Source organism: Pteronotus mesoamericanus, unplaced genomic scaffold (assembly GCF_021234165.1).
Source record: "Pteronotus mesoamericanus isolate MK-2021 breed Mesoamerican mustached bat unplaced genomic scaffold, CSHL_Meso_final scaffold_118, whole genome shotgun sequence".
NCBI classification, from domain to species: domain Eukaryota; kingdom Metazoa; phylum Chordata; class Mammalia; order Chiroptera; family Mormoopidae; genus Pteronotus; species Pteronotus mesoamericanus.
Genome location: NW_026555301.1, coordinates 3,225,370 through 3,234,424, shown reverse-complemented (window position 1 = coordinate 3,234,424; position 9,055 = coordinate 3,225,370).

Genomic DNA, 9,055 nt, shown 5'->3' with positions numbered 1-9,055 from the left:
CAGGCCATGAGCATACACCAACAAATTAATGAAATATTTCAGATAATGACCAGTAGCCAGAGTAATTAGGGAGGGCTTCCTTGAGGAGGTGACATTTGGGCTAAAACCTGAGTGACAAGAAAGAGGCAGCAAGACAAAGAAGTGTAGACAAAAGGATTCCAGGCAAAGGGACCGGCAAGGGCAAAGCCCCAGAGGAGGAATGAAAGCTCACAGGAGGGGAGGCAGAGCAGGGTGAGGGTTTGCAAGGTCTGGTTGGGAAACAACCTGGTAGTGACTGGGGCAAATGGAGCAGACCACACTCTGTCTGAGGGGTGATAGCTGCTCAGCTCAAGCCCACAGTTGCCTGTGGGATGAAGGACCCTGTGCAGCCAGAGGTTCCAATTTGCAAAAGCTGAAGGTCTAGGTTTATACGTAAAAATTCCTGACTTTTAAAATGGTCCCAATTGATTTAACAGCACAAAACACACAAAACCATCCTGGGGACCAAGCCCAGCCTCTATGCCTCTAGTCAGAGATCTTGCTAGGAGGTGAGGCCCTGGATTCAAATCCTCCCTCCCAGACTTTCTGATTGTGTGACTTTGGGCAAGCTGCTTGTTCTCTCTGTTTCCACCTATAAAATGGAGATACCAGCGCCTGCTTACAGGGTTGCTGTAGAGGAGTAAATGCTTTCATTATTCATTTGGCAAATATTTATTGAACATCTACTGTATACCAGGGTCAGTGCTAGGTTTTGGGTGGGGGCACAATAATGGACAAGACACAAAACTCTCTGCCCTGGTACATCTTTCAGTCCACAGGAGACAGAAGATAGGCAAAATGAGTAAGCATTTGTATAGAAATGCCATGTAGCAAGAAGTGCTGAAGAGAGAAAGTAGGGCAGAGAGAGGGACAAAAAGAGTTGAGGGGTAGAGTTGAGATTTGAGATTGCCCGACTAAGGAGGGCCTCACTGAGGAAGTAGCATTTGAGTAAAGGCCTGAAGGGAATGGCGTAGTGAGGCAGGGTGATATGTGTCCCAAGCGGAGGGAAAGGCCAGTGAAAGGCTCTGAGGTCAAGAAACAGCAAGGAGACTGACTGTGACTGGAGTGAAAAGAATTATGTCAGAGATGGAAAGGCGGGGGTTGGAGGATATTAGACCACTGTGAGGACTATTAGGCTTTTCCTCCGAGTTGGGTTAGAGCCCTAGGAGGGTGTAAAGCAAAGGAGGGGGAAGGCCTGACTTTGGTTTTGACTGTTGCTGGGGCAGAAGCAGGGAGAACAGAAAGGAGGCTACTGCAATAATGTAGGCCAGAAATGACAGGGACTGGACCAGGGGCAGCAGTGGGACTGGGAGAAGTTGATTAGATTCTGGATAGATTTTGAAGGTGGAGCCAGCAGAGAAAGAAACCACTAGAGGGGTGGGGGTGGGGGGGGGGGCTAGATTGATTTGGTCCCAGCACAAAGATGAAAGTACCATTTCCTAGGATGGAGAAGGTGGAGAAAGCTGGTTTGGTGGCTGTGGAACTCAGGTGGACATGCAGAAAAGCAGCTGGAGAGAGGAGGCTGAGATGAGAGGGCCCACCAGGGACATAACACTGGGCATCACCAAGTGTAGGTTGAAATCAAGTCAATTGGCCTCTAACAGCCCATGGCCACAAGGCAAGCTAAGGTGGATGGATGCTAATATTTGTCATTTCGGATTCCGGGCGGAGGGCGGGGGAGGAGGCAGAAACGGGGACCTAAGGAGGTGAAGCCAGTGATCCTGGAGCTCCTGATCCCAGGCCAGGTAGCTAGGAACGGTCTCAGGAGGCCTGCAGCTCCTCTTGCCAGCCGCCGCCTAGGCCCTCCCCTCCCCCATGTGCTCACTCCCTGAAATGTCTCCCCTCCCCAGCTCGGCACCTGCGGGGTCGGTCAGATCTGGGCCTTTGTCCCGCGCCCCAGCACCGCCGCCCCTCGTGGCGCCCCGGGAGCAAACACAGCTGAGCGACGGGGCTCACGTGCCACCCCCACCCCCCAAATCTTCGGGCCGCGGGGTGTAGGCTTAGAGGGGCAGCTGCGGGACTGAGGACGGGTGGGGCGGTTTTCGCTAGGAGCCCCTCGCCGCCCCCTCCACCGGGCGGCCGTGCCTTTGTCATGGAAATGACCCGCTGGCTGCCGGCCGCTTCGGCTACCACCAGCTGACCGGGGGTGGGGGGAGCGGATATTGCGGGGCGGGGGGATTGTCTCTGCTCCCAGATCGGGCCCTGGCCTACGGCAAAGACCCTTTTTATCCTCCCTCCCCGGACCCCAGATCTCTTTTATACTGGACAACCTGCTCAAGTCGCTGAGCTTCTCTGGGACTGCTTGCTTTTCTTGCATTTCAGTCAGAGATGCCTAGAGGTTGAAGTTTCCATTGCTACTGAGCACTTTGGGGAACAGCCTCCATCCCGCCAGATCAGCAGACTAGTTCCCAACGCCATCCCCAACTCGCGCTAGAACTGTGCATCCTTGGGACCCAATCCCTGCCTATGCTGGCCTCAGTCTTCCCCCCTGTACTTTGAGGGATGGGCCCAGAAGACAGGGAGAGCTATTGAGATGATGCTTCTGGCCCCACAGGCTGCTTGTAAGCTGATTGACATAGGGTGTAAACAACAAGGTGGGGTGCTGGGGTAATGGAACAGGTGTTTACAACCCCAGGGTTCCCTTCTTCCCAGTACCTTTCCTCTCCCCACCCATCGTAGCCTACCTCCCAGGGTACCTAAGGTGGGGTCTTGGCTGGGGACATGCCCGCCTTTCCCAGAGCCAGAGATTCACCAAAGCACAATGGTCAGACTGACACCCTTCAGTGAGGAGTCAGACCCAGGGCAAGACCTGGGAGGAGAAACATCCCTGTGGCTGCACTACCTGGAAGATCTGATATCCCTAACCAGAGTCACCATGTCCTCTGTGAGGGCATCTACTCTCCCCATTTTGCTGATGAGGAGCCTGAGGCCAGGGCACAGTGGGACCCATGGCCCCACAACTGTTGTCTTAGGCTGCAAAGAAGTGAAGACTGGAATTCATGCCAGAAAATACAGAAGTGACCAACACACTTAGACAAGATGCTTGGAGCCCAGGGTGTGCAAATGAAATAACGTGATATGATTTGCCACATCCCAGGTGCAGAGCAGGAACAAGGACACTGAAGAGCTGGGCGCTGTCAGACAGGGGTCCTCTCCGCAGTGAGTACCCTGAGTTCCCACTGCTGGCACATTGTTTGTTAATATGAATCATGCTTTTGGTTCTGCAAGAGCTTTGGTCCAGTGATTTTTACATCCAGGAACTTATCTTTATTTCTAAAAGGAACAAATAGGATTAGTAGGCCATCATGTTTCTTTCTGTGAAGCCTATAAGTGTCTCTGAAAGCAGAGGTTTGCAGGCAAATGGGAGTTCCAGTCCCAGCTTGGACATTTGCCACCTTGGCTTGCATGACCTTGGACAACTGACCTCAATTTCCTCACCAGGAAGGTGGAGATAGTAGCAACACCTACACCTCCACAGGCACAGTGCCTACCCAAAGGCACCTTATAAGCACATGATGTAGGTTTACATGAAGGAAAAACAGTGTTCTGAGGTGATGGGTTATGAGAAGTCAACAAATGGAAATAAGAACCACTCTGGGCATCATTTTCCCTTTTGAACAAAGAAAACTTGGTTTTGGAAGCTTACTGGATGGCTCCTAGGCTCTCCCTAGTGATGCCAGCTGCTGACCCCCAACCTCCCTAATCTTGGATCTGAAAGCTGAGCCAGGATGTCTCCAGCTCAGATGGAGGTAGAGATGGTGGGAAGAAGGACACCAGTCAGTCTGTCTGTTGGACTGTGTGTCAGTCTCAGACCAGACTAGGACAGTTACAACCTGGCCTGTTACAGGAAAGACAGCAGAGGGAAGGAAATACCAGCTCCCCACCACCTTTAACACTGGGTCCTGGTCTTCTGGCTCTGGTGAGCAGGAAAGACCAGTGGAAGGTAGGGGTTTATCACACACACACACACACACACTTCTCTAAGGAGGGGCCTTTAAGGCCAGATCCAGTTTCTGGCAGGACTGGTTAGTCCAGGTGGCCCTTGATGGATGACTGAGATAAAGTCTGTGCAGATTGGCCTGCTGGACAGGGGACTCAAGCTGGGCAAAGATTGGGGGTGGCCCAGGCCCAGCCTGATTCACAGGTGGGATGTGTCTCCAGCTGTCTTCACTGTCTCCAGCTTTTAGGGGCCACTTGGGTATACTCTCTGAACCTCACTTCCCTGCCTGCAGTGGGAGGTGGCTTAGAGAGACATGATCCTGGGGAGGAGTCACACAGGCCCAAGGTTGCCCAGGCAGGAGGTACAGCCCCCGGTTGTGCTCTAGTTACAGAACCCAGTACCACATATTGGTCTGGCCTTAGTGCATGTGCTACATCCTGGAAGACAAGGCCCAGCCCTCCAGATGTCCCAGGCTGACACCAGAACTAAGCCTTTAACAGGCCATTCTTTTTAGACTAGCTGATTCTAAATAATGTGAACTAGAGTGCAATCAGCGGATCTGTGGTTATATTCGCACTGTCACCTTCTTATCTGAAACAGTAGTGTGCAGGACACCAGGGATCCTTGAGAGAATGAAGCTCTAATAACCTAAGGCACCTTTGTATAAAATGAATTAACTTCTCACTTTTGCATCTTAAATGTTACTGAAGATGTACCATCCTTGAGTAAATTGAGAAAATAATCATTGAGTCGTTTTCATGCACTTGGTTCATATGGGAAACTGGTTGAGAAACCACCTACCCCTATTCAAAAATTATAGGCATCAGACCCCCGTGAGCTCCTGGATGGTGATGCTGGTGGAGGCAACCCAGAGAGGTTAGTTCCAGGAAGAAGTTGCTGGCCTCTCCAGGGTCATATGTAACCAACCTGTCATAAGGTGGCTGGTCAGTCTCCTCAAATAACAGCCCCATCAGGGATTCTGCGCTGGTCTCTGCTGCTAGAAGGCTGGTGTTTCCCAGCAATAGTGCATGGATGCTGTCGGTTGCATTCACGGAGTCTGACCCGCACCCATGGCTGTTCTGTTCACAAACACAGGAGTGGCCACTGGACAGATCAGTCTACCCCAACTGTGGCATCTGCTCTCTGCAGTGGGTGCACACATGCTATACCCGCTCTGTAACTTAATTCTTAGATGCCCTTCTCTCTTGTCATCCATTCTTGCTTCTTTCAGGCCATAACTAACAAGCCAAGCCATTGCTTGCTGCTCAGGAGTCCCTACACACCGTTCCTCTGGCTGTTTCTCCCTACTGTCAGTAACTGAGTGCACAGATTACGGCCCTGGGGCATCTTTTGATCCTACTCTCCTTTTGGGATACTCTCAAGGGGGCTGTAGGGTGGCAGAGATCATATTTGGTTGAAGACCCACCTGTGAGCCAGGCTTTAATCTTTTCTTCCTGTATCAGTTGGCCTTAGGGAACTTCCCATGAAACCATGAAATTATAGGTGGGAGAGGAACAAGAGAGGTAAAAGTGGGGGTGTCTAGGCCACCTCCTTACAGACCTGCTCAGACACCATCTTGAGTGGATTGCCAATAGGCCCAAAGTTATGTGTTGTCCCACCTCAAGATGTTCAGGCCCTACAGGGCCCCTGTGGCATTCTAGAAGCTACTTCCAGAATAACAGGTCCTTGCTGCAGGACTCTGAGCATGGCACTACAACTCCTATCAGGGCTGGTCAGAGGCTCCAGCTGGGGTTGTATCCACCACCATCAGATAGATCTGCAGGTCATGTGACCTGGAGGCAGCCTGACCACAGCCTGAGCCTTCTGCAGAGACTTCTCTTGCTCTAGGCCTTACTCAGCTTTCAGTCACCTGATGAGTGGGCTGGGGCAGAATATTTGAGTGTGATGTTTGTGCATTCCAGATCCCAGGGTCCACTGAATGCTGGGTCTCTTTCTTCATGGTCAGAGGTTGGAAGGAAAAGAGCTTGTCCTTTTCCCCAAAAGGGATTTCCCAAGATGCCCAAGGGCTTGGAATTCCTAAAGTCTTCACTGACTTGGCAAGCTTGATATGCTTCATTAGGATACCGAGGATATTTGCACAACCCGCCCCAAGTCCAAGTAACTTGTCATCAGTTGAGTAGACCTGCATGACATTCAGTGGCATATGGACACTCAGCAATTCCTTTGGAGGGACATCAAGCTTTTTTCTCTTTGATTAAATCCAAGTAAAATTAGATGTAATCCTTTAACATTGTCAAACTGCCAGCGTAATATGATCCATTTCTACACTAGTGACTCAGCTCCATATTTTCTAACTTCTCTTGGGGTATGCATGTTTAAGAGGTATCTGGAATTATGCTTCCTCCAAGGTTAATGATTATTTTGGGTGTTGGGACTTGGGAGTGATTAATTTTATTTTTTAATCCTTCTGTTGCTTGAATTTTAAAATAAGTATGTTAAAGGTTTTTAAAATAACATTTTAAAAATTCAGTGAACACTGATGAATGAACCACATACACCACAATGCACAGCCAGCTGTGTTTAAGTGAGGCCAACCTAGGCTGCAGGGATTGGCACTGAGAATGGGGTGAGGTGCCCCAGAGGGGGGTTGGGAAGTAAACTCAGCTGTACTTTGAGCCTAGGTTCACATAAAAGAGGCATGATCAAGGGAGAGCATTGGGACAGTCTCAACCTTCCAGAAGCTGCATTGCAAGGAGCAGTTCCCGGCCCTAGGGGAAGGGCAGCATGCAGCCAAGCAGCCTTGAAGTAAGAGGGGCTCCAGGGCCATTAAAGCAGACTCAAAGGATAGGAGGAGTGAAAACGGTCATAAAAAATATTTATGTGCCCTTAGTGTGTGCTGTGTTCTAAATACTTTATCTGTATTAACTCATTTGGCTTTCCAAACAACCCTATGAATTAGGGTATATTGTTATCACTGTGTACAGATGTGAAAACTGAGACCAGACCATTTAATAACTTGCCTGAAGGAAACTGAAGCAGGAGTCTGGATCTAAAGATGGAGCCAGGATTAATGCACTAAGGCATTAATATTTGCTTTTAACAAATATTTTCATGTGCTTAGTGCTATTTCTGGCATTGAGAAAATAGAAGTTAGCAAACACATACCCTTACCCACCCACATATCCCTGCCCTCAAGGATATGTGGGGAGATACACATTAAACATGTGATTACACAAATATATTGTTACAAACATTGATATTAACCATGAAGCAAGGGTATGCAAGAAACTGACCTGGCTAGGGGATCAGGGAAGGGGTCCTGGAACAAAGGGCATATGAGCAGAATGCTAAAGAACACATTGAAGTTAGGGGTTAAGGAACACCTGGGCAGAGGAAGCAGCATGTGGAAGGACTCTGTGGTGAGTAGAGATACCAGAAGGGGTGCAACACAGCTAGAGAGTAGTAAGCAAGAGAGTCTGGTAGGAGATGGGAAAGAAGAGTTGGGTAGGGACTCAACATTTTAGAACCTTTAGAACCTTATAGGCCAGGATAAAGAGTTTGGACTTTATCCTAAACAACTATAGAACATTTACACAATGGAATACTACTTGGCCATAACATTATGCTAAATGATATAAGCCAGTCAGAGAAAGACAAATACCATATGATTTCATTCATATGTGGAATCTAATGAACAAACTGAACTAACAAGCAAAATAGAGACAGGCTCATAGATAGAGAGCAGGCTGACAGCTATGGAAGTGGGATTTGGTGGTGGAGGGATCAAGCAAAATGGAAAAAGGACTCATGGACATGGACAACAGTGTGGTGATTGTGGGAAGGAGGGGGTTTAAGGGAGATAAATGGTAATGAGAAAAAGTACAATAAAAAATTTTTCAAGGAGTTTGGATTTTATCCTACATGTCTGGGAGACTATTGGAAAGTTTTAAACAAGACAATCACATGGTCTGATTTACCTTATCATGGAATACTTTGGTTACTACATGGAGTAAGGAGACAAAGTAGGAATCTGAAAGACCTGTTAGAAAGCTGTTGTAGTAATGTAGGTAAGAAGGAATGGTTGCCTGCACAGTAGTAATAAAAATGTGGGTTTAGGGGTTGCTCCTTCTTTGAAAAGACATTCTGGAAGTCCCCTACACTTCCACTCATGGCTCATTAGCTAAAACTTAGTCTCTTGGCCACACCTAGCTACATGGGAGCCTGGGAAAAGTGACCTTTGTTCCACATGACCTTGTGCCCACTGAAGAATTGGCATTCTGTGTCTAAAGAAAAAAGGGGACAGGTACTGAGGTAAACATCCAGCAGGTTCTCCCTGTGGTTTTAGAATCAATGGTGGTAATAATGCTGGTGGTAATGGTGGAAGTGGAAGCGATGATGTTTGTGATGATCATGGTAGCATTCTTTATGGTGAGGGCAGCAATGATGGGGAAGGTGGGAGACTAGGTAGAGGCAGTAATTAAGAGATGAAAGTGGTAAAGGTGATAGTAGTGGTATTTCATGGTGTATTGGTGGAGATAGGAATTGTGATAGTGTTGATGATAGTGTTTGTATTGGTGTGCTGATGGTTATGGTGGTGGTGATGATATTTGTGTTGGTGGTGAAGTTGATCTTTGTGTTAATGGTAAAATTTTGCAAACACTAATGGTGATGGCTGCAGTGGTGATGATAATGTAGTGGCAATGATGATAGAGATAGTGGTGGTAGTGGTGGTGTGACCATAAGAGTGGAGATGATGACTTTAATTTCTCACTTCTCACTTATCTCAGAGTCTCCTAGTGGGATCAGCTTTCTCCTTGTTCTTTAATTTCCTTCCTTACTAGAATTCTTCCTCCTCATACAAAAACAGACCCCCAAATTCCAACCTTCCCTCTGAAGGCCAAACTATCAGGCCTCTTCTGCTCCCATCCTTGATGCTGCATCTCCTCACTTACTGGTAATTCCTCCTCATTTCATTGATGAATTTGTAACCTGGCTCACAGACTTCACTTAGATCCCAAGCTGTTCCTTCTTCTTGGAACCTTCATTCTTATTGTCACCTGGACAATTTGTTCCATATCTGGCCTTTCAGTTCCTTGATTGCCTCATCTTTAAAGACCTCCTCCTGGGGATAAGGGT